Source organism: Ornithodoros turicata, unplaced genomic scaffold (genome assembly GCF_037126465.1).
Source record: "Ornithodoros turicata isolate Travis unplaced genomic scaffold, ASM3712646v1 ctg00001028.1, whole genome shotgun sequence".
NCBI lineage: Eukaryota > Metazoa > Arthropoda > Arachnida > Ixodida > Argasidae > Ornithodoros > Ornithodoros turicata.
In genome coordinates, this window is record NW_026999440.1 from 2,902 (window position 1) to 29,051 (window position 26,150).

At 41.6% G+C, this 26,150-nt stretch overlaps 2 long non-coding RNA genes across 3 annotated transcripts in view; one reads left to right on the forward strand and one right to left on the reverse strand.

Moving 5' to 3' along the window:
* The first annotated feature begins 430 nt into the window (after nucleotides 1-430).
* LOC135376094 (uncharacterized) overlaps nucleotides 431-26,150 on the forward strand; it is a 34,350-nt gene continuing 8,630 nt past the window's right edge. Inside the window, exons 1-3 of one of the 2 annotated variants that reach the window (XR_010417537.1) lie at nucleotides 431-662; nucleotides 3,066-3,195; nucleotides 5,639-5,654. This is a non-coding gene — a long non-coding RNA (uncharacterized LOC135376094). Of the gene's footprint in view, nucleotides 663-3,065; nucleotides 3,196-5,638; nucleotides 5,655-26,150 lie in introns of those variants that run through there. The other variant, XR_010417536.1, reaches the window with a different exon arrangement.
* On the reverse strand, nucleotides 1,526-2,192 carry LOC135376093 (uncharacterized). Its single transcript, XR_010417535.1, has 2 exons — nucleotides 2,038-2,192; nucleotides 1,526-1,859 (listed from the first exon to the last, which is right to left on the reverse strand). It is a non-coding gene; the product is annotated as an uncharacterized LOC135376093 (long non-coding RNA).

The following is a 26,150-nucleotide window of genomic DNA, read 5'->3' on the forward strand; positions in this document are numbered from 1 at the left end:
GAGTGATAAGAAACAGCAAATAAACAAAACGCAAATGGAAAAACACCTACCAACTATCCGCTCATGTCTCATGAACAAGCCAGCTCCGGAGAACAGACATTCAAGTTAATCAGCAACAAACAGCATAATACGCTTCTATCGCCGTTCCGTGTAGTGGACCATTGCAGTTATCTGCCAGGTCCCCCACCGGCTGCTTTTCAGAAAGCGTTAATTTCCAATACAACTGCGGGTTACAATGGGTGCCAAAAGATTCGCTTACATGGAAACATGCAAAGATCACGACGTGAAATCACTTGCGTCAGAGTGCGGTGGGGCTCCTGGTGCAGAAGGTCTCTTTCTACGGAATTGTGATAACGTTTCCGTTCGAAATGGCACAGTTACGTCAAGAAGTAGGCCATTTCATGCAGGAAGGTTGTGATCTTAATTGATTTGACGGGGCGTTTTGCGCGATTCGATTATCTTTTTTTTTCAGTTTGGCAAAGAACGGGACATGGGAACATGCGCCAATGCCATACGGAGTGCATATATAGTACAGAAAACAATTATCGGCACTGCCTCTGCGCACCTTCCAGCACAACAGGGAGAGCACTGATGTTTGGAGGTATTTTCCCGCCATTTCCTACGCACGAAGAGCACAGAACGGTCCGGAACGCCTTCCGAAAGTACGTATGTAACCGTCCGTGTTTGTCTAATGGAAATATACCTTGTTCACATGCTGTCTAGGCAAGCCTAACGTGAACCAATGCTCACGTATCAACGTTGGCCAGATCGTTTGTGAAAGTAATCTGCGTACCAAATCAGTGGTAGGTGTAACCAACTAATTTTTACGTCTTGGCGGGCAGAAGACTAACCTCTATTTATAGATCTGTGTAAAGTTTCTCATGCACGTAGGTTACAGGGCAACTTTTGAAATGTTTTTTTACCTTGCACCAGTTACTAGATTTAGTGTGTAGACGTGATTTGGGCAGGCATTGCGGGGTTGTCCCATCTAACAAATAGTACCGCTCTCCCTGAAAACTAAGAGCAAGACTATGTCTAGCTCCACTGCTATCTGTATAAGCACACACATTCAGAAGGTACCCATTTATTTAGCTGATAGCATGGAAGGAAAACTGTCGAAATTTGGCCTTAGAGAATAGCAGCTCACAACAAAGTCAGTCGTGCATGTTTTAACAAAAAAAAAAAAGCTTCAGTAGAATGTACTATATTTTGCAGGTGGAATGGCTTTCGAAATCTGACCTCGGGAAACACTGAGGGGGAAGGGGGCAAACTAAACCAGGCGAACTACATCTGACCAAAAGACATAAGTCTCAGAGAAGACAAGTAACGCTCAGGTAACCAACAACAGTATGTTTATTCGCATAAACAGTTTCCTATAGAAGACTACTGCTCCGTAATTTGTCCTCTGCACCAACACTCGTCAAGGTGTTTCTTTTCCGCGCCCGTAGTGCTACGGCTACAGGCTGCAGGTTCCCTCGCAGTAAAACTAAAGCGACACTATGTTTAAGATGAGTGAGAGGGGAGCTTTGAGCGATAACACCTTGTTACCACCTTCTCAAAACGTCTGGCAAGTGCAAAATGTCATCGGACAAACAGTCAGGATATGCGGCCAGCACCCTATGCTGGACGACGTCGTCGGTGACTCTGATGGCCTCTCGAAGTCGAAGTCTTCTGACCAAGGGTTGCTGTGGCTGGAAAGCGCCGTTATCGTCAAGTTCCTGCGCAGCGGGTGTCCGAGGACTGTGGATGTGCTGCCGAGCTATTACGACAGCACACGGAGTGGAAGTCATCTGCTGTCCCGTGCCGCGGGTTCGTTCACGGCACTGCCGAGGAGTTTGAATTCCTCTTGGCCGGCATGACTGGCAAGAAACGGCGGGAAACAGCAAATAAAACGCAAAGGAAAAAACAACACAAGGATGAAAGCACTGGAGAAAACCGCTACCAACTATCTGCTCATGTCCCCTGGACAAGAGAGTCCCAGAGAACACAAACAACATTCAGGTTAACCAGCAACAAACAGCATGGTTGTTCGCTTACATCGCCGTTCCCAGTAGTAGACCGCTGTCGTAATCTGCCGAAGGAACCAGTCCGCAGATGTTGCCCACGCTAGCGTCCAGGATGGCTCTCCTGTCTGCCTTGGTAGCGCTGCGGGTTATATAAGCTTCAGGTTCCCTCGCAGTAAAGAGGGAAACAGCACGTGTAAGACCCCCATCGGCGATAACACCTTGCTATCGCCACCCGTCTTATCTAGCAAAAGATAATTCTAAACGATATTTTGGTTTTCCAGATTAAATGCGCGTGCCATCTTGCCCGCACGGCTCCCGTTGCAGTACCGCCCCTTCCCTCGTGATTCGCCCAAAGATGAAACGTCAGACTTCGAGGCGATGCAAACCATGCATAACATCTTCGTTTTAATTTTATTTCGTATAACATTCAACAACAACAAAAAATACAACGACGAAAATAAAGGGGATACAGGACACTGGAGGAAAAGTTACGTTATGTAGCTCTACGTGCCCTAGTCCTTCTCATCAGCCGACATAGCGCTGGTTAAGAGAGAGAGTGAGATTACGTACATTTCGTGACATAATAATAAAAAAAACTATATACAAACATTAAAGGAAGAACAAGCACAAGCTTGACACTTCGCGCAAAAAACCATATCCGTACAGAGAGCATAGCGACACCCTTCGGCGGCAAACACGAGAGACCTGACATGACTGGTGCTTAATGCTAGAAGATTATGTGACAGAGTACGTATTTCATAACGGTAAGGTGTGATAGTTTCAGCTTAGTATACGAGAAAAAGAATATCATGTGACAATCGAGTCTGCAGGGCAAGGCAATAAGTGTGTACATAATCGCATTTCATCCGCGGCCTCTGAATTTGCGAAGTCTGTGTAGTGTGCGCAAACAGCGTACTTGATCATTCTTGACTAGTTTTGCTAGGCTGTAGAAGCAAGGATAATTTTTATTTTATTCCCTGCTGGCGCTGCGAAGCAACTTTCGTGATTGATTAAATTTTCGTGGTTGATTTCAGTTATTGTATTTTCTTCTTTCAACAGATTCTTATTCTAAAGATGGTGGCTGTGCCGTCAACCTCTGTTGCCGGTCACGTACTTGCTGCTACTGCTACAATTTCTACAATTACCTTTCCTGGGCTAACAAGACTAGAAGTAGCAAATGAAACATGAGGTACGGATTCTGTAAGGGTAGGGTATAGCATACTTGTACATGCCATTAACTCCATTTGTCATTACACTATTTGTCTCCTCCGTTCTATTTTTGTCTCTGTAAAACACGGGATCTCTTAGTAACCCGTTCGCCCATTCTGATTCTGAGGGTGCCGGTAGTTTGGTGCATTCGGTAGTCCTACGGCGCCATGTATGGGTCAAGCGTAATTTCTCAAGCCACCTTCTATTCTTCCATGTAACCGCATAGCAGTTACCGCGTGCACTTACTTTCTACCAGGCTATTTCCCGCTCATTCCCTCATAAGTCCTTACGCCTTTGGCGCAAGCACTGGACTGAATATAGAAAACCATTCAGTATGTGTCTCTCGGCATCGTCATTGCAATAAACCATCTGAGCAAGAACATAGGAAACGCACGGTATGGTCAAGCATGTCTGACAAATTTTACAAAGTTTCAGCGCTCACAAATCATTTCATATTTTTCGCTTCATCTCTTATATATACGCAGATTATCGGCAGGTTCGCTTCAAAGTATTCACAGGGCATTGTCATGCTGTTATCTAGACGTGCGTGATCTTAATTGATTTGACGGGGCGCTTTGCGCGATTCGGTTATCTTTGTTCAGTCTGTCAAAGAACGGGGCGTGGGAACATGCGCCAAGGCCATGCGCAGTGAATGCGTTTGTAGTACAGAAAACAACCCTCTGCACTGCCTCGCCGAACCATCCAGCACAACAGGGAAAGCACTGATGTATGGAGGTATTTTCCCGACATTTCTTTCGCATAAAGAACACGGAATCGCTTGCATGGCCTTCCGAATGTCAGCACGTAATCCTCTGTGTTCGGCGAATGGAAATATACAGTGTTCACATGCTCTCTAGACTAAGCCTAACGTGAACCAATGCTGACATATCAACGTAGGTCAGCCCGTTTCAGGAAGTGATGTGTAGCAAATTAATGCTAGGCACAATCATAAAAGTTGTGCCAGTAATAATGTAACATTTTGCCAAACGAGTTCAAATGCAGTAGCTTTACATGGATGTCAGGAATGGCCATATGTGTCAGCGTCACGTGGTCATAGGATGTCACGTGGTGGTAGCTGTGAATAAAAGTGTCGGTCGTTGAAACCGAAGAAAGCACTAATATCATGAAGACAACAAACTCAAGGAAATGTCGCTGTTTATTCGACAGGTGGCGCTGTACCCCATTCCTCGCTGTGATTTGATTGTATGAGCGAGACGGTGAAAACCAATGCATTATCGTTTCCCGAAAGGTCAGCAGTGCATACTTTCAGGGCAGAGCGTTTGCGGGCTACACTTGACCATGAAACAAGCATTTTGTCATAGCGAGAGAGCGGGAGCATAGTTGATTTTGAGGCACTGTAAGTGTGGTCCATAGAAGTTGGTCGTGTGGTCCATAGAAGTTGGTACTGTGGTCCATACTGGTGGCGGAGAAGCATGTGTGTTCTCCATTTTCCAGATCGCCACAGTGACGATATCTTGGAGAGCCAACTTGTAGCAGTCGGTAATGCCACTGAGCCGTAAAAGTCGTTTGAGTCGCCCTGACGAGAGATATTTCGTGGCATCCGAAAGGCGAGCGTTGGCATAAACTCTTGCAGGCATATATGTGGACAGAATGTCGGCAAGGGGTGACACTATCGTCAACTGAAATACATACCAGAAAGTCAGGCAACTAATAAAAGTAAGAAAGAGTCGGGAAGCAGTATCGGTAACTAGAAATCTAGTAAGAATATATTGAAGTACAGAAAAAAAAGGAACAGAATGCCCATCTGATTACTCGACGAAACGGAAAGAGTAATTGAGTACTGAGTACTAAATGCTGAAAAAAGTAGCTTAATTACTATACAAATGCTTCTCACGAAGCGTACTCAGCAAGGTACTAAGATACCAACAAAAGTATTTAACATGGAGTATTTAGATTACGGTACTCAAGATACCTCCAAGTCTAGTGTGAAGGAATTCATGTATGTTATCGACATCGTAGAACGTGAAAAAACAATGTGCAAGTTTCCGGCGATAACGATTCACAAGTAAAGAGAGAACGGTTGAGAGCACTAAACAGTTCAATTTACGAACAACAAGACTTTCGTGCGGTAGGCTGCACTTCTTCAGGTTACCTGAAGTCAACCTGAACCAGGTCAACCTGAACAGTGCAGCTACTGCACGAAAGTCTTGTTTTTCGTAAATTAAACTGTTTAATGCTCTCAACCGTTTTCTGTTTACTTATGTTATCCGAGAAAAATAATGAACACGAACTAACACAACTGTATAAGGTGGTACAGTGGCGGATCGTTAAAGATCTCTTGAAAGTACAGTGCGTCCGTCCTGTGTCGTCCCTATTGTTTTTAGCATTGTTTTAGCGATTTTATCACGTGTGACCAACGGTCCAAATTGGTACTTTATTCAAAGATGACCTTTATTCCGCAGGTGGACAGGAAGGAGGACCTCGAAATTTGGGCTCAGAAAACTGCTCTACTCTTTTCTATTTTCAGTGAAAAAAAAGAGAGAGAGAGGGATACCTTTTGAGGTCAAATAACCACGCATAGTGAGTGATGCCCTTAATTCTGCAGGTGGATTACAGGAAGGACTTCCGCAATGTAGCCTCTGAAAGCAACAATCTTCTCTGAATGTGTCACTCAAAAATAAATGCTCCTATTTGAGCTGTAATTAGGACGCAGTACTCAGAAAGGCCCGTTTTATTCTGCAGGTGGATGGGGCAAGAAAAAGAAGCTCCGAAATTAAGCCACAGAAAACACCAAGAGAAGTGTTACCCCGTTTGATGTTCAGTCAAAAAATAAATACTCTATTGAGCTTTTACCTCAAGCTCCTTTTATGCTGCAGGTGGACTGGGACAACAAGGAGGACCCCCGAATTTAGCCTCTGGAAACACTGAGGGGGGGGGGCTTCCACTCTGTTCTATATTCAATAAAGCAAAGAAATGAAACGCTAATAAGTACTCAGCTGAAACAACGCACATAATTAGTTCTTTATTTTGCAAGTCAGATTTCAGATTCAGATTTTATTTATGCACAATAAACAATGTATACACAAAATACCAACTGGATTGCGAGGAAGGATTGCAAGTAGATGTGAGAGTAAGAAGGACCGCCGAAATTTGATCTTATCTGTTATGACACTTTCAGCAACGGTATAAAACTTCCTATAGGCTGCTCACAGCAAGAACACACACTCAGAAAAAAGTAAATTTATTTCGCAGGTCGCATGGGAGTGGAAGACGTCCATGGAAATTTCGCCTCGCAGAACATTAATAGGTCAGTGTTACCTGTTTTAACACTTTGAGAAAGAAATACAAGTGCTTACATTGCTTACAGTAAGCACATAATCACTACAAGGTACTCCTTATTTTGCAGGTAGGATGAAGAAGGACCTTCGAATGTTGGGCACCCTAGAGAACACCAATAGGTTAGTTTTACCTGTTTCTGCACTTTGACAAAAGAAATACAAAGTGTCTTACATTGCTTACCGTCAGTCTACACTATCACTAAAAGATACTCCCTATTATCGCTGGTACATGAAGTGAAGGACCTCGTAATTTGGCTTCACAGAGAACACCAATGTGGGTTCTGATTTTACCTGTTTCTGCACTTTGAGAAAAGAATATCAAGTGCTTACATTGCTTACAGTCGGCACACAATCACTAAAAGATATCCCTTATTTCGCTGGTGAGCCTGAAGAAGGACCTTCGAATTTTGCCCCATGGAGATCACCTAGGGTTAGTTTACCTGTTTTGCTCTTTGTGAAAAGACATACTTGTGCTTACATTGCTTCACAGTCTAGCACACACAATCACTAAAAGATACTCCTTATTTCGCAGGATAGCAGGATGAAAGGACCTTCGAAATTTGGCCCCAGAGAACACCAATGGGTTAGTTTTACCTGTTTCTGCACTTTGAGAAAAGAATACAAGTGCTTACATTGCTTACAGTCAGCACACAATCACTAAAAGATACTCCTTATTCGCAGGTAGCATGAAGAAGGACCTTCGAAATTTGGCCCCAGAGAACACCAATGGGTTAGTTTTACCTGTTTCTGCACTTTGAGAAAAGAAATACAAGTGCTTACATTGCTTACAGTCAGCACACAATCACTAAAAGATACTCCTATTTCGCAGGTAGCATGAAGATGGACCTTCGAAATTTGGCCCCAGAGAACACCAATGGGTTAGTTTTACCTGTTTCTGCACTTTGAGAAAAGAAATACAAGTGCTTACATTGCTTACAGTCAGCACACAATCACTAAATGGTACTCCTTATTCGCAGGTAGCGTGACGAAGGACCTTCGAAATTTGGCCCCAGAGAACACCAATGGGTTAGTTTTACCTGTTTCTGCACTTTGAGAAAAGAATGCAAGTGCTTACATTGCTTACAGTCAGCACACAATCACTAAAAGATACTCCTTATTTCCTAGGTAGCATGAAGAAGGACCTTCGAAATTTGGCCCTAGAGAACACTAATAGGTCAGTCTTGCTTGTTATGACACTTTTAGCAAAGAAATAAATGAGCCTATAAGCTGCCCACAGCAAGCACAAACAATCAGAAAAAAGTACCCTTTATCTCGCAGGTCGCATGGGACTCTAAGAACGAACCATCGAAAATTTGGCCTGAGAGAACACCATTAGGTCAGTTTTACCTGTTTTAATACACTTTGAGAAAAAAAATACAAATGCTTACATTGCTTAAAGTCAGCACACATTCACTAGAACGGTACTCCTTATTTCGCAGGTAGCATGAAGAAGGACCTTCGAAATTTGGCCCCAGAGAACACTAATAGGTCAGTCTTGCATGTTATGACACTTTTAGCAAAGAAATAAATGAGCCTATAAGCTGCCCACAGCATGTACACACACTCTGAAAAAGGTACCCTTACTCTCGTAGATCGCATGGGACCCGGAAGAATGACATCGAAATTTGGCCTCAGAGAACACCATTAGGTCAGTTTTACCTGTTTCAACACTTTGAGAACAGAATACAAGTGCTTACATTGCTTGCAGTAAGCACACAATGAATAGATGGTACTCCTTATTTCACAGGTGCCGTGAGACTGGAAGAAGGACCTTCGAAATTTGGCCTCAGATCCCACCAAAAGGTCAGTCTTGCATGTTTTAACACTTTGAGCAAAGAAATAAAGGTGCTTTCAGTAAACACACACATTCAGTAGAAGGTACTCCTTATTTAGAAGAAGAATGGGACTGGAAGACGGACCTTCAAAAATTGGCCTCAGAGAACACCAATAGGTTATGTCATATCTGTTCAAAGCAGCATTGGGTCGTAAGTTCCAAGTAAGATATCGAGTTACTTTTTGCAGTAGCTAGTTACTTTTCTAGAAAAGTAACCTCTAACTGTAATGAGATAGCGCTTGTAATTAAAGTAACTCCAAAATGTACTCAAGTTACTCAGGTACGGTAATACTTAGCGTGGACGATGCCAGTTCCCTGGCGTCGTCCTGCCGAGGCTTCAGCTATATTGCCGTTTTTCCTAACCGGAAACCCTAACCCTAATTATAAGATACCGCGTAATCCCCCTCCGCATAATAGTGTGCAGTTCATGGTCTAGGAACATTCTTTGTGTATTTCTCTTCATGTTCCAGAGCCGTCACCATCCATAGTTTGGGAACACTGACCCACCGTGCCGTTAAGCTCGGGAAAGTATCAGTCTAAAAGTATGCAAGGCCAGTACAAATGCAAAAAAAGATTTTTATGGTTGTATTTATTCGATTTTTTTTCTTATAGGGTAACTGTAAAGCAACCAAGTTAGTTAACGTGATAACTGTAGCTGTAACTATTTAGCTTTCAAAAGCAGTTAACTGTAACTCAGTTTCTACTTTGCAGGCTAACATTGCTTACATTGGTGCTGATTTTAGTTATATTTACTGAGTTACATTTGTAGTAGCTTACCCATGACTCAAGTGACTTTTAAGTGTCTAGATCGAGTTGTAATCATGCATATATACTTAATATGGGGTTTATTTTATTTTGCATGTGGGAATGAAAAGAACGAAGGATCTTTGGAGCACAGGGTGAAACTACAGGTTTGTGTAATAAAGGAGGAGAGGGGAGGGAGTTATAATGCTTGCTCCTTTCCTTCCCCCTTTCGTTCTATTGGCTAGAGGTTGTTATTCAGAAGCGTGTGTGTGTGCATATGTTTGATTCTGTGAATAAATCTCTGGGTGGACACTTTGCAGTTGTGTTGTTGCTCTCTGTCATCCTTCACAATGCGTACCCCATACAAAGCACCCCATTTCAGCACTGGTGAAGGACCTTGGAAATTTGGCATCCTAAAACGCCAAGAGCTGTATATTGCTCCATATAGTGCGCTCTATGTTGCAGGAGGAATGGCGCACGCAGCACTACAAAGACAGGCCATTATAAACTTCGTTGGTCCGTAATGTTCTCTAGTGCTGAATATAATTTATTCCTAACAGCGCGATGCTAAGGAGACGTTCAGAACATGGAATTCAGAATGCTGGAAAGGTAAGCAGCGCTTGCCTTGATGGCGCTAAAACTATTCTTGAAAAGTTCGTCCCCGTAAACAAAGTACCAGAAGGGAGAGAAGGATCTCGCCTCCCTCCCCCATACGACATTTTAGACTTTCCGTTAACCTGAAGATCTTCCTCAAATCCATTAAGTGAAATGGACTCGTCCTGCAGGGAGGTAAAGGACAGCCCCATTGGTCGAGTCCATTAATCAGCTCAGTAAAATAAGCACAAGTGGCAGTCCTCGAAGCCAAAATCATGAAATTTCTGTGAAAGCGCAGCGCCCCCTAGCGGGAACGTCCGGAACTAATTCAAGGCCACGTTTGAGGTCAAACAAGGTTATACAAGGTCGATCAAGGTCAAACAGGGTCAATGAAGGTCAAACGGGATTAAAAATTTTGGGCCATTTTTCGCCAAAATGTTCCGAGTTTGAAGGTCATGTAGAGGTCAAGTGGAGGTCATCCACGGACATGGTCATCAAGTGGAGGTCATCCATTGACACCCGACGGAGTCTTTCGCGGTGAAGTTCTTGAAGTACCACCATCCCGTTATTTTTGGCAATGTTTACAGCGACCAAATTTCGGTAGTCGTTGTTCCTCTCGAATTCCATCTGCAGAATAAAGAGCACGTTTTACTGAGCATTTTTGCTTATTTTCAGCTGAATAGGATCATTTTTATTATTTAACTGAACATGGAAAATATAAGGAAAGTTTTCTGTGGCCAAATTTCGGCTGTCGTTTTTCCTCTTACATTTTACCCGCAGAATAAACAGCACCTTTTACTGAGTGCGGTTGTTTCAGCTGAATAGGACCATTTTTATTATTTAACTGAACATGGAAAATGTAAGGAGAGTTTTTTTAGGCCAAATTTCGGCGGCCGTTTTCTCTCTCCTATTCTACCAGAGGAATAAACACCACCTTTTACTGGGTATGTACGATTAGTTTAGAGCTCAATAGGAGCATTTTTATTATTTCACTGATTATCGAATGGAAGGTCTGGGTGTTTTGTCCGCCTAAATTTCAGCGGTTGTTTTTCCTGTACCATTCTACCTGGAAAGCAGGGAGCCCCTTTTACCAAATTTGTGTGCTTAGTTTCAACTAAAATAGGAGGCTATTATTTCACTGAACAAGAAAAAGAAGGTGGGACTAACCTTGGAGTTTTCTGACGTCCAATTTAGGCGGTCGTTATCCCTCTCGTTCCACCTGCAGAATAAAGAGCTGAATATGTGTGCTTAGTTTCAACTAAATAGGAGACTCTCTATTATTTCACTGAACAAGAAAAAGAAGGTAGGACTAACCTTGGAGTTTACTGACGTCCAAATTAGGCGGTCGTTGTCCCTCTCGTTCCACCTGTAGAATAAAGAGCTGAATATGTGTGCTTAGTTTCAACTAAATAGGAGACTCTCTATTATTTCACTGAACAAGAAAAAGAAGGTAGGACTAACCTCGTAGTTTTCCCCCGTCCAATTCGGCGGTCGTTCACTCTCTCGTTCCACCTGCAGAATAAAGAACTGGATATGTGTGCTTAGTTTCAACTAAATAGGAGACTCTCTATTATTTCACTGAACAAGAAAAAGAAGGTAGGACTAACCTTGGAGTTTTCTGACGTCCAATTTAGGCGGTCGTTGTCCCTCTCGTTCCACCTGCAGAATAAAGAGCTGAATATGTGTGCTTAGTTTCAACTAAATAGGAGACTCTCTATTATTTCACTGAACAAGAAAAAGAAGGTAGGACTAACCTTGGTGTTTACTGACGTCCAAATTAGGCGGTCGTTGTCCCTCTCGTTCCACCTGTAGAATAAAGAGCTGAATATGTGTGCTTAGTTTCAACTAAATAGGAGACTCTCTATTATTTCACTGAACAAGAAAAAGAAGGTAGGACTAACCTTGTAGTTTTCCCCCGTCCAATTCGGCGGTCGTTCACTCTCTCGTTCCACCTGCAGAATAAAGAGCTGGATATGTGTGCTTAGTTTCAACTAAATAGGAAACTATTATTTCACTGAACATGGAAAAGAATGTAGGACTAACCTTGGGGTTTCCTGACGTCCATTTTATGCGGTCGCTCTCCCTCTCGTTCCACCTGCAGGATAAGGAGCTGAATATGTGTGCTTAGTTTCAACTAAATAGGAGAATCTTTATTATTTCACTGAACATGGAAAAGAAGGTAGGACCAACCTTGGAGTTTTCTGACGTCCAATTTCGGCGAAGGAACACCTTTTGCTAAATATGTGTGTCTAATTTCTGCCCAATAGAAGCACTTGTATGAAGAAGATTAGACTAACCTTTTGCTTTCCTGAGGCTTCGAAGACTCTTCTTCCAGGCCCAACCCACCAGCAACACAAGTAGCTTCTTTTACTGATTGTGTCTGTATAATTTCAGCTCAATAGGAGCTTTTCTAGAAAGCAGGTCAGACTAACGTTTTGGTTTCGTAAGGCTTCGAAGGCTCTTCTTAGAGGCTCAACACTACTGCAACACAAGGAACATCTTTCACTGAGTAACTCGGTTTAATTTCAGCTCAATAGAAGCATTTTTATAAAGCATTTTTACAAAGACGGCCAGAATAACCTCTTGGATCCCTAAGGCTTCGAAGGCTATTCTTCCAGGTCCAACACACCTGCAACAGAAGGATCACTTTTTACTGAACGCGTTTTAATTTCAGTTCGACAGAAGGATTTTTATTAGGGATGTGCCAACCGAATACGCGAATCCTCGAATACTAGGCAAGGAGTCGAGATTCGGGGATCCGAATCTCAGTGCCCAAAATGGCGAATCGAATCTTTCGAACCTACCAACCACGTTTGTTTGTTTCCTTTTAAAATCAGCGCCTTCGGAATGCGCCGAAAGCCTGATTTGTCGGCCATTGTTCTGGACTGAGAGGTCACGCAGAAACTCTCACATTATTTTTTTAAAAAAAAGTAACATGGTTTTGCTTTTGATTGTTTTAGTTTTGTGGAAACAATTCACACTCGAGAATTATGTATTTCCTGTAGTCGACGAGCAACATGTTAAATAAATTGCACTTAACCAGATATATATGGTATATTTCTGTCCTGAAAGCGAACTCTTATTTAATTTGTTTTTCATTATACACATCTATTATATTCTGCTTCAAAGCACTTTTCACTATAAGTGTCTTTTTCTCTGGGTTTTTAAACTATTTTTAAGGAAGGATTCGAAAGATTCGAGATTCGTAAGATTCGAGGATTCCCAGAACCTTCCTTAGATTCGGATTCGGAAAATTACGGATTCGTCCCATCTCTAATTTTTATTTCTGCAGTGAAAATGGAAAAGAAGATAAGGCAACCTCTTTGCTTCCTGGACCATATTTCGAAGGCTGTTCTTCCACGCCCAACCCAACTGCAATATAAGGAGCATCCTTTACTGAATATGTGTATTTATTTCCTGCTTAATAGAAGCATTTTTAGAAGGATCAGACTAACCTCTTGGTTTCCTGAGGCTTCGAAGGCTCTTCTTCCAGGCCCAACCCACCTGCATTATAAGGAGCATCCTTTACTGAATATGTGTATTTGTTTCCAGCTTAATAGAAGCATTTTTAGAAAGATCAGACTAACCTCTTGGTTTCCTGAGGCTTCGAAGGCTCTTCTTCCAGGCCCAATCCACCCACAATATAAGGAGCATCCTTTACTGAATATGTGTATTTATTTCCTGCTTCATAGAAGCATTTTTAGAAAAATCAGACTAACCTCTTGGTTTCCCGAGGCTTCGAAGGCTCTTCTTCCACGCCCAACCCACCTGCAATATAAGGAGCATCCTTTACTGAATATGTGTATTTATTTCCTGCTTAATAAAAGCATTTTTAGAAGATCAGACTAACCTCTTGGTTTCCTAAGGCTACGCAGGCTCTTCTTCCAGGCCCAATCCACCTGCAATATAAGGAGCATCCTTTACTGAATATGTGTATTTATTTCCCGCTTCATAGAAACATTTTTAGAAAGATCAGACTAACCTCTTGGTTTCCTGAGGCTTCGAAGGCTCTTCTTCCAGGCCCAACCCACCTGCATTATAAGGAGCATCCTTTACTGAATATGTGTATTTGTTTCCAGCTTAATAGAAGCATTTTTAGAAAGATCAGGCTAACCTCTTGGTTTCCTGAGGCTTCGAAGGCTCTTCTTCCAGGCCCAACCCACCTGCATTATAAGGAGCATCCTTTACTGAATATGTGTATTTATTTCCTGCTTAATAGAAGCATTCTTAGAAAGATCAGACTAACCTCTTGGTTTCCTCAGGCTTAGATGGCTCTTCTTCCAGGCCCAATCCACCCACAATATAAGGAGCATCCTTTACTGAATATGTGTATTTATTTCCTGCTTAATAGAAGCATTTTTAGAAAGATCAGACCCTCTTGGTTTCCTAAGGCTTCGAAGGCTCTTCTTCCAGGCCAAATCCACCCACAATATAAGGAGCATCCTTTACTGAATATGTGTATTTATTTCCTGCTTCATAGAAGCATTTCTAGAAAGATCAGACTAACCTCTTGGTTTCCTGAGGCTTCGAAGGCTCTTCTTCCAGGCCCAATCCACCTGCAATATAAGGAGCATCCTTTACTGAATATGTGTATTTGTTTCCAGCTTAATAGAAGCATTTTTAGAAAGATCAGACTAACCGCTTAGTTTCCTGTGGCTTCGAAGGCTCTTCTTCCAGGCCCAATCCACCTGCATTATAAGGAGCATCCTTTACTGAATATGTGTATTTGTTTCCAGCTTAATAGAAGCATTTTTAGAAAGATCAGACTAACCTCTTGGTTTCCTGAGGCTTCGAAGGTTGTTCTTCCAGGCCCAACCCACTTGCATTATAAGGAGCATCCTTTACTGGATATGCGTATTTGTTTCCAGCTTAATAGAAACATTTTTAGAAAGATCAGACTAACCTCTTTGTTTCCTGAGGCTTCGAAGGCTCTTCTTCCAGGCCCAACCCACCTGCAATATAAAGAGCATCCTTTACTGAATATGTGTATTTATTTCCTGCTTAACAGAAGCATTTTTAGAAAGATCAGACTAACCTCTTGGTTTCGTGAGGCTTCGAAGGCTCTTCTTCCAGGCCCAATCCACCCACAATATAAGGAGCATCCTTTACTGAATATGTGTATTTATTTCCTGCTTAATAGAAGCATTTTTAGAAAGATCAGACTAACCTCTTGGTTTCCTGAGGCTTCAAAGGCTCTTCTTCCAAGCCCAACCCACCTGCAATATAAGGAGCATCCTTTACTGAATATGTGTATTTGTTTCCAGCTCAATAGAAGCATTTTTAGAAAGATCAGACTAACCTCTTGGTTTCCTGAGGCTTCGAAGGCTCTTCTTCCAGGCCCAACCCACCTGCTTTATAAAGAGCATCCTTTACTGAATATGTGTATTTGTTTCCAGCTTAATAGAAGCATTTTTAGAAAGATCAGGCTAACCTCTTGGTTTCCTGAGGCTTCGAAGGCTCTTCTTCCAGGCCCAACCCACCTGCATTATAAGGAGCATCCTTTACTGAATATGTGTATTTATTTCCTGCTTAATAGAAGCATTTTTAGAAAGATCAGACTAACCTCTTGGTTTCCTAAGGCTTAGATGGCTCTTCTTCCAGGCCCAATCTACCCACAATATAAGGAGCATCCTTTACTGAATATGTGTATTTATTTCCTGCTTAATAGAAGCATTTTTAGAAAGATCAGACCCTCTTGGTTTCCTAAGGCTTCGAAGGCTCTTCTTCCAGGCCCAACCCACCTGCATTATAAGGAGCATCCTTTACTGAATATGTGTATTTGTTTCCAGCTTAATAGAAGCATTTTTAGAAAGATCAGACTAACCTCTTGGTTTCCTGAGGCTTCGAAGGCTCTTCTTCCAGGCCCAATCCACCTGCAATATAAGGAGCATCCTTTACTGAATATGTGTATTTATTTCCTGCTTAATAGAAGCATTTTTAGAAGGATCAGACTAACCTCTTGGTTTCCTGAGGCTTCGAAGGCTCTTCTTCCAGGCCCAACCCACCTGCATTATAAGGAGCATCCTTTACTGAATATGTGTATTTGTTTCCAGCTTAATAGAAGCATTTTTAGAAAGATCAGACTAACCTCTTGGTTTCCTGAGGCTTCGAAGGCTCTTCTTCCAGGCCCAATCCACCCACAATATAAGGAGCATCCTTTACTGAATATGTGTATTTATTTCCTGCTTCATAGAAGCATTTTTAGAAAAATCAGACTAACCTCTTGGTTTCCCGAGGCTTCGAAGGCTCTTCTTCCACGCCCAACCCACCTGCAATATAAGGAGCATCCTTTACTGAATATGTGTATTTATTTCCTGCTTAATAAAAGCATTTTTAGAAAGATCAGACTAACCTCTTGGTTTCCTAAGGCTACGCAGGCTCTTCTTCCAGGCCCAATCCACCTGCAATATAAGGAGCATCCTTTACTGAATATGTGTATTTATTTCCCGCTTCATAGAAACATTTTTAGAAAGATCAGACTAACCTCTTGGTTTCCTGAGGCTTCGAAGGCTCTTCTTCCAGGCCCAACCCACCTGCATTATAAGGAGCATCCTTTACTGAATATGTGTATTTGTTTCCAGCTTAATAGAAGCATTTTTAGAAAGATCAGACTAACCTCTTGGTTTCCTGAGGCTTCGAAGGCTCTTCTTCCAGGCCCAACCCACCTGCATTATAAGGAGCATCCTTTACTGAATATGTGTATTTGTTTCCAGCTTAATAGAAGCATTTTTAGAAAGATCAGGCTAACCTCTTGGTTTCCTGAGGCTTCGAAGGCTCTTCTTCCAGGCCCAACCCACCTGCATTATAAGGAGCATCCTTTACTGAATATGTGTATTTATTTCCTGCTTAATAGAAGCATTCTTAGAAAGATCAGACTAACCTCTTGGTTTCCTAAGGCTTAGATGGCTCTTCTTCCAGGCCCAATCCACCCACAATATAAGGAGCATCCTTTACTGAATATGTGTATTTATTTCCTGCTTAATAGAAGCATTTTTAGAAAGATCAGACCCTCTTGGTTTCCTAAGGCTTCGAAGGCTCTTCTTCCAGGCCAAATCCACCCACAATATAAGGAGCATCCTTTACTGAATATGTGTATTTATTTCCTGCTTCATAGAAGCATTTCTAGAAAGATCAGACTAACCTCTTGGTTTCCTAAGGCTACGCAGGCTCTTCTTCCAGGCCCAATCCACCTGCAATATAAGGAGCATCCTTTACTGAATATGTGTATTTATTTCCCGCTTCATAGAAACATTTTTAGAAAGATCAGACTAACCTCTTGGTTTCCTGAGGCTTCGAAGGCTCTTCTTCCAGGCCCAACCCACCTGCATTATAAGGAGCATCCTTTACTGAATATGTGTATTTGTTTCCAGCTTAATAGAAGCATTTTTAGAAAGATCAGACTAACCTCTTGGTTTCCTGAGGCTTCGAAGGCTCTTCTTCCAGGCCCAACCCACCTGCATTATAAGGAGCATCCTTTACTGAATATGTGTATTTGTTTCCAGCTTAATAGAAGCATTTTTAGAAAGATCAGGCTAACCTCTTGGTTTCCTGAGGCTTCGAAGGCTCTTCTTCCAGGCCCAACCCACCTGCATTATAAGGAGCATCCTTTACTGAATATGTGTATTTATTTCCTGCTTAATAGAAGCATTCTTAGAAAGATCAGACTAACCTCTTGGTTTCCTAAGGCTTAGATGGCTCTTCTTCCAGGCCCAATCCACCCACAATATAAGGAGCATCCTTTACTGAATATGTGTATTTATTTCCTGCTTAATAGAAGCATTTTTAGAAAGATCAGACCCTCTTGGTTTCCTAAGGCTTCGAAGGCTCTTCTTCCAGGCCAAATCCACCCACAATATAAGGAGCATCCTTTACTGAATATGTGTATTTATTTCCTGCTTCATAGAAGCATTTCTAGAAAGATCAGACTAACCTCTTGGTTTCCTGAGGCTTCGAAGGCTCTTCTTCCAGGCCCAATCCACCTGCAATATAAGGAGCATCCTTTACTGAATATGTGTATTTGTTTCCAGCTTAATAGAAGCATTTTTAGAAAGATCAGACTAACCGCTTAGTTTCCTGTGGCTTCGAAGGCTCTTCTTCCAGGCCCAATCCACCTGCATTATAAGGAGCATCCTTTACTGAATATGTGTATTTGTTTCCAGCTTAATAGAAGCATTTTTAGAAAGATCAGACTAACCTCTTGGTTTCCTGAGGCTTCGAAGGCTGTTCTTCCAGGCCCAACCCACTTGCATTATAAGGAGCATCCTTTACTGGATATGCGTATTTGTTTCCAGCTTAATAGAAACATTTTTAGAAAGATCAGACTAACCTCTTTGTTTCCTGAGGCTTCGAAGGCTCTTCTTCCAGGCCCAACCCACCTGCAATATAAAGAGCATCCTTTACTGAATATGTGTATTTATTTCCTGCTTAATAGAAGCATTTTTAGAAAGATCAGACTAACCTCTTGGTTTCCTAAGGCTTAGATGGCTCTTCTTCCAGGCCCAATCTACCCACAATATAAGGAGCATCCTTTACTGAATATGTGTATTTATTTCCTGCTTAATAGAAGCATTTTTAGAAAGATCAGACCCTCTTGGTTTCCTAAGGCTTCGAAGGCTCTTCTTCCAGGCCCAACCCACCTGCATTATAAGGAGCATCCTTTACTGAATATGTGTATTTGTTTCCAGCTTAATAGAAGCATTTTTAGAAAGATCAGACTAACCTCTTGGTTTCCTGAGGCTTCGAAGGCTCTTCTTCCAGGCCCAATCCACCTGCAATATAAGGAGCATCCTTTACTGAATATGTGTATTTATTTCCTGCTTAATAGAAGCATTTTTAGAAGGATCAGACTAACCTCTTGGTTTCCTGAGGCTTCGAAGGCTCTTCTTCCAGGCCCAACCCACCTGCATTATAAGGAGCATCCTTTACTGAATATGTGTATTTGTTTCCAGCTTAATAGAAGCATTTTTAGAAAGATCAGACTAACCTCTTGGTTTCCTGAGGCTTCGAAGGCTCTTCTTCCAGGCCCAATCCACCCACAATATAAGGAGCATCCTTTACTGAATATGTGTATTTATTTCCTGCTTCATAGAAGCATTTTTAGAAAAATCAGACTAACCTCTTGGTTTCCCGAGGCTTCGAAGGCTCTTCTTCCACGCCCAACCCACCTGCAATATAAGGAGCATCCTTTACTGAATATGTGTATTTATTTCCTGCTTAATAAAAGCATTTTTAGAAAGATCAGACTAACCTCTTGGTTTCCTAAGGCTACGCAGGCTCTTCTTCCAGGCCCAATCCACCTGCAATATAAGGAGCATCCTTTACTGAATATGTGTATTTATTTCCCGCTTCATAGAAACATTTTTAGAAAGATCAGACTAACCTCTTGGTTTCCTGAGGCTTCGAAGGCTCTTCTTCCAGGCCCAACCCACCTGCATTATAAGGAGCATCCTTTACTGAATATGTGTATTTGTTTCCAGCTTAATAGAAGCATTTTTAGAAAGATCAGACTAACCTCTTGGTTTCCTGAGGCTTCGAAGGCTCTTCTTCCAGGCCCAACCCACCTGCATTATAAGGAGCATCCTTTACTGAATATGTGTATTTGTTTCCAGCTTAATAGAAGCATTTTTAGAAAGATCAGGCTAACCTCTTGGTTTCCTGAGGCTTCGAAGGCTCTTCTTCCAGGCCCAACCCACCTGCATTATAAGGAGCATCCTTTACTGAATATGTGTATTTATTTCCTGCTTAATAGAAGCATTCTTAGAAAGATCAGACTAACCTCTTGGTTTCCTAAGGCTTAGATGGCTCTTCTTCCAGGCCCAATCCACCCACAATATAAGGAGCATCCTTTACTGAATATGTGTATTTATTTCCTGCTTAATAGAAGCATTTTTAGAAAGATCAGACCCTCTTGGTTTCCTAAGGCTTCGAAGGCTCTTCTTCCAGGCCAAATCCACCCACAATATAAGGAGCATCCTTTACTGAATATGTGTATTTATTTCCTGCTTCATAGAAGCATTTCTAGAAAGATCAGACTAACCTCTTGGTTTCCTGAGGCTTCGAAGGCTCTTCTTCCAGGCCCAATCCACCTGCAATATAAGGAGCATCCTTTACTGAATATGTGTATTTGTTTCCAGCTTAATAGAAGCATTTTTAGAAAGATCAGACTAACCTCTTAGTTTCCTGTGGCTTCGAAGGCTCTTCTTCCAGGCCCAATCCACCTGCATTATAAGGAGCATCCTTTACTGAATATGTGTATTTGTTTCCAGCTTAATAGAAGCATTTTTAGAAAGATCAGACTAACCTCTTGGTTTCCTGAGGCTTCGAAGGCTGTTCTTCCAGGCCCAACCCACTTGCATTATAAGGAGCATCCTTTACTGGATATGCGTATTTGTTTCCAGCTTAATAGAAACATTTTTAGAAAGATCAGACTAACCTCTTTGTTTCCTGAGGCTTCGAAGGCTCTTCTTCCAGGCCCAACCCACCTGCAATATAAAGAGCATCCTTTACTGAATATGTGTATTTATTTCCTGCTTAACAGAAGCATTTTTAGAAAGATCAGACTAACCTCTTGGTTTCGTGAGGCTTCGAAGGCTCTTCTTCCAGGCCCAATCCACCCACAATATAAGGAGCATCCTTTACTGAATATGTGTATTTATTTCCTGCTTAATAGAAGCATTTTTAGAAAGATCAGACTAACCTCTTGGTTTCCTGAGGCTTCAAAGGCTCTTCTTCCAAGCCCAACCCACCTGCAATATAAGGAGCATCCTTTACTGAATATGTGTATTTGTTTCCAGCTCAATAGAAGCATTTTTAGAAAGATCAGACTAACCTCTTGGTTTCCTGAGGCTTCGAAGGCTCTTCTTCCAGGCCCAACCCACCTGCTTTATAAAGAGCATCCTTTACTGAATATGTGTATTTGTTTCCAGCTTAATAGAAGCATTTTTAGAAAGATCAGGCTAACCTCTTGGTTTCCTGAGGCTTCGAAGGCTCTTCTTCCAGGCCCAACCCACCTGCATTATAAGGAGCATCCTTTACTGAATATGTGTATTTATTTCCTGCTTAATAGAAGCATTTTTAGAAAGATCAGACTAACCTCTTGGTTTCCTAAGGCTTAGATGGCTCTTCTTCCAGGCCCAATCTACCCACAATATAAGGAGCATCCTTTACTGAATATGTGTATTTATTTCCTGCTTAATAGAAGCATTTTTAGAAAGATCAGACCCTCTTGGTTTCCTAAGGCTTCGAAGGCTCTTCTTCCAGGCCAAATCCACCCACAATATAAGGAGCATCCTTTACTGAATATGTGTATTTATTTCCTGCTTCATCGAAGCATTTCTAGAAAGATCAGACTAACCTCTTGGTTTCCTGAGGCTTCGAAGGCTCTTCTTCCAGGCCCAATCCACCTGCAATATAAGGAGCATCCTTTACTGAATATGTGTATTTGTTTCCAGCTTAATAGAAGCATTTTTAGAAAGATCAGACTAACCTCTTACTTTCCTGAGGCTTCGAAGGCTCTTCTTCCAGGCCCAATCCACCTGCATTATAAGGAGCATCCTTTACTGAATATGTGTATTTGTTTCCAGCTTAATAGAAGCATTTTTAGAAAGATCAGACTAACCTCTTGGATTCCTGAGGCTTCGAAGGCTGTTCTTCCAGGCCCAACCCACTTGCATTATAAGGAGCATCCTTTACTGGATATGTGTATTTGTTTCCAGCTTAATAGAAACATTTTTAGAAAGATCAGACTAACCTCTTTGTTTCCTGAGGCTTCGAAGGCTCTTCTTCCAGGCCCAACCCACCTGCAATATAAAGAGCATCCTTTAGTGAATATGTGTATTTATTTCCTGCTTAACAGAAGCATTTTTAGAAAGATCAGACTAACCTCTTGGTTTCCTGAGGCTTCGAACGTTCTTCTTCCAGGCCCAAACCACCTGCAATATAAGGAGCATCCTTTACTGAATATGTGTATTTATTTCCTGCTTAATAGTTAATAGAAGGATTTTTAGAAAGATCAGACTAACCTCTTGGTTTCCTAAGGCTTCGAAGGCTTTTCTTCCAGGCCCAATCCACCCGCAATATAAGGAGCATCCTTTACTGAATATGTGTATTTATTTCCTGCTTCATAGCACTTTTCAGAAAGATCAGACTAACCTCTTGGTTTCCTGGTGCTTCGAAGTCTCTTTTTCCAGGCCCAACCGACCTGCAATATTAGGAGCATCCTTTACTGAATATGTGTATTTGTTTCCAGCTTAATAGAAGCATTTTTAGAAAGATCAGACTAACCTCTTGGTTTCCTGAGGCTTCGAAGGCTCTTCTTCCAGGCCCAACCCACCTGCAATATAAGGAGCATCCTTTACTGAATATGTGTATTTATTTCCTGCTTAATAGTAGCATTTTTAGAAAGATCAGACTAACCTCTTGGTTTCCTGAGGCTTCGAAGGGTCCTCTTCCAGGCCCAACCCACCTGCAATATAAGGAGCATCCTTTACTGAATATGTGTATTTGTTTCCAGCTTAATAGAATCATTTTTAGAAAGATCAGACTAACCTCTTGGTTTCCTAAGGCTTAGATGGCTCTTCTTCCAGGCCCAACCCACCTGCAATATAAGGAGCATCCTTTACTGAATATGTGTATTTATTTCCTGCTTAATAGAAGCATTTTTAGAAAGATCAGACTAACCTCTTGGTTTTCTAAGGCTTCGAAGGCTCTTCCTCCAGGCACAATCCACCCACAATATAAGGAGCATCCTTTACTGAATATGTGTATTTATTTCCTGCTTCATAGAAGCATTTTTAGAAAGATCAGACTGACTAACCTCTTGGTTTCCTGAGGCTTCGAAGGCTCTTCTTCCCGAAGGCTCTTCTTCCAGGCCCAACCCACCTGCAATATAAGGAGCATCCTTTACTGAATATGTGTATTTATTTCCTGCTTAATAGAAGCATTTTTAGAAGGATCAGACTAATCTCTTGGTTTCCTAAGGCTTCGAAGGCTCTTCCTCCAGGCACAATCCACCCACAATATAAGTAGGGCCTGACTTTTTCGGGTTTTATTTTTGGCGAAATTCGGGGGGTAAATATCGGGTGATATTTTTCATTCGAAAATTCGGGTGTATTCGGGTTAAATCCCGTTACGGCATATTCTGTCGCCAGGAATTCGGGTGTATTCGGGTGATTTTTTTTGTTTAATAAAAATTTGTCTTAGCATGGAACTAATGTTTAGCAATGTTATCAAACTTTATTTAATGCACGCTTATGAGTGTGCCACGTGACCCGGATGTTTTCGGGTAGATTCGGGTTAAACCCGAATTTTACAGATTTCGTTCGGGGGGTAAATATCGGGCGGATACGGGTTTAACCCTAAAAAGTCAGGCCCTAAATATAAGGAGCATCCTTTACTGAATATGTGTATTTATTTCCTGCTTAATAGAAGCATTTTTAGAAAGATCAGACTAACCTCTCGGTTTCCTAAGGCTTCGAAGGCTCTTCTTCCAGGCCAAATCCACCCACAATATAAGGAGCATCCTTTACTGAATATGTGTATTTATTTCCTGCTTCATAGAAGCATTTTTAGAAAAATCAGACTAACCTCTTGGTTTCCTGAGGCTTCGAAGGCTCTTCTTCCAGGCCCAATCCACCTGCAATATAAGGAGCATCCTTTACTGAATATGTGTATTTATTTCCTGCTGAATAGAAGCATTTTTAGAAAGATAAGACTAACCTCTTGGTTTCCTGAGGCTTCGAAAGCTCGTGTTCCAGGCCCAACCCACCTGCAATATAAGGAGCATATTTTACTGAGTATGTGTGTTTAGTTTCAGCTCAATAGGAACAGTTTCATTTCTGTACTGAAAATGGAAAAGAAGGTACCTCTTCGTTTCCTGAGGCAATACTTCAAAGCCGCTTCTTCAAGGCCCAATCTGCCTGCAATACAAGGGGCATCTTTTACAGAATGTGAGCTCAATTTTTATAAAGAAGCTCAGACGAGCCTCTTCGTTCTTCCTGGGGACATATTTCGAAAGCCTTTCTTCCAGTACCATCTGACCTGCAATATAAGGAGCAATTTCTACTGAGTATGTGTGTTTACTTTCAGCTCAGGGTATATTTATTTCTGCACTGAAAATGGAAAAGGTACCTCTTGATTTCCTGAGGTAATACTTCAAAGGCGCTTCTTCAAGGCCCGGTCTACCTCCAATAAGTGGGCATCTTTTACAGAATTTCAGCTCAATTTTTATAAAGAAGCTCAGACGAACCTCTTTGTGCTTCCTGGGGACATATTTCGAAAGCCTTTCTTCCAGTACCATCTGACCTGCAATATAACGAGCATTTTCTACTGAGTATGTGTGTTTAGTTTCAGCTCAATTAGAGTATTTTTATTTCTGCACTGAAGATGGAAGAGAAGGTACTACTTGCGACATGGTTGTCTGAAATCAGCACCCCGTGGTTTATCGCATCTCAAACCTGGAGGTGTTGCATGATCATTTATTTCGAATAAGAAACACGAGCAGCATATGGTCCACCTTCACATGCAACATTGCAACAACATTTTCGACGACAATCAAGGAAATATTGGTTGCAGTACTACTGACAGGCGATTTCAGATAACTGTGCCGCGAGCAGTACCTCCTGAGCAGTACCGCGAGCAGTTCCTGAGGCCATACTTTTGAGGCCCTTCTTCAAGGCTAAACCCACCTGCAATACAAAGAACATATTTTACTGAATATGTGTGTTTAATTTCAGCTCAATAGAAGCATTTTTATAAAAAAGGTCATACTAACCTATTTCTGCTTCCTGGGGACATATATCGAAAGCTTTTCTTCCAGTACCGTCTGACCTGCAATATAAGGAGCACTTTCTACTGAGTATGTGTGTTTAGTTTCAGCTCAGTATGGGTATTTTTATTTGTGCACTGAAAATGAAAAAGAAGGTACCTCTTGATTTCCTGAGGCCATACTTTGGAGGCCCTTCTTCAAGGTCCAACCCACCTGCAATACAAGGAACATCTTTTACTAAATATGCTTGTTTAATTTCAGTTCAACACAATCATTTTTACAAAGAAGGTCATACTGACCTGTTAGTGCTTCCTGGGGACATATTTCGAAAGCCTTTCTTCCAGTAACATCCCACTTGCAATATAAGGAACACCTTTTACTGAGTATGTGTGGTTAATTTCACCTCAGTAGGATCATTTTTATTTCATATTATTTTTATTTCTCAGAAAGGTCAATCTTTTGTACAATTTTACCTGCAAAATGAAGAGCATCTAGTACTGAGTATGCGTACTTTGTATTATAGTCTCACTACTCTCTTTTTTTTACTTTTTAATCCGACTTAAAGAAGGAACTATCAGACAGCTTTCTAGCCAGGCGTGAAAAGAAAAAAAATCGATAGTTATATCTCACATGCATGTGATACAATGGTGATGAACATCGTTGAAAGGGCACTGTTGTCGGAGCACCGGTCAAGGGGTTTGCTGGTACACGTTGATCTTAAAATTATGTTTTATGAATTATTTGTAAAAGCTAGGCTGTCGCCATCCATCATTTGATGCCCGAAAGGGCCGTTGACGTGTAATATATAATACTACCAAAGGCTACTTTCTGTCAGTCCCAATAAAATATTTCTAACTGTTACTAGATTAGTGCTATGTCTTTTGACTGTTGTCTGTGAGTACTTCGACAATCTGTCTCGCTCGTTTTATTTACTGTTTTGCCATTCATGGACTTTGGAGTGTGATAACTCCTGCTGAACTGTTCCCGATATTTTTTGAACATTTCAATGACCCTTTGACAACTGGTACTGCGGATACTTTTTACTATTTTGTATTTCAATATATCCGTACTAGTATTTCTTCTTCAAGAGTCTTTTGTTTACAGATACTGCTTCCGAATTGTGTCTGACTTATTAGTTGCGGGACTTTCTGGTATGCATTCCATTCTTCGACGATTAGTGTCACCTGCTCTCTCCACATCTACGCTTGCAAGAGTTGATCTAGCGCTCGCTTTGCGGAAGCCACGAAATACCTACAGCCTGCGACGAGTTGGCTCTCCAAGATATCGTCACCGGGGCGATCTGGAAAATGTAGAACACATATGCTTCTTCATCACCCACATACCAGGTTTTCTCGACCACACTTTGAGTGCCTCAAAATCAATATCCTCCCGCCCTCTCCCTATGAAAAAATTGCTTATTTCATGGTCAAATCTAGCCCGCAAACTGTCTGCCCTGAAAGTAACTACAAGTTTATTTCGAGAAGATGAATGGGGAGTTTCATCGCCTGCATTGCACCAAAGTATGCACTGCTAACCTTTTGGAAAACGTGATACATTGGTATAGTCATCGCCTGGCTGATCAGTCAAATCACAACGAGGAATGGGGTAGAGTACCACATGTCGAATAAACGGCGTCATTTCCTTGAGTTTGATGTCTTCATGATATTAGTGCTTTCTCCGGTTTCAGTGACCGACACATT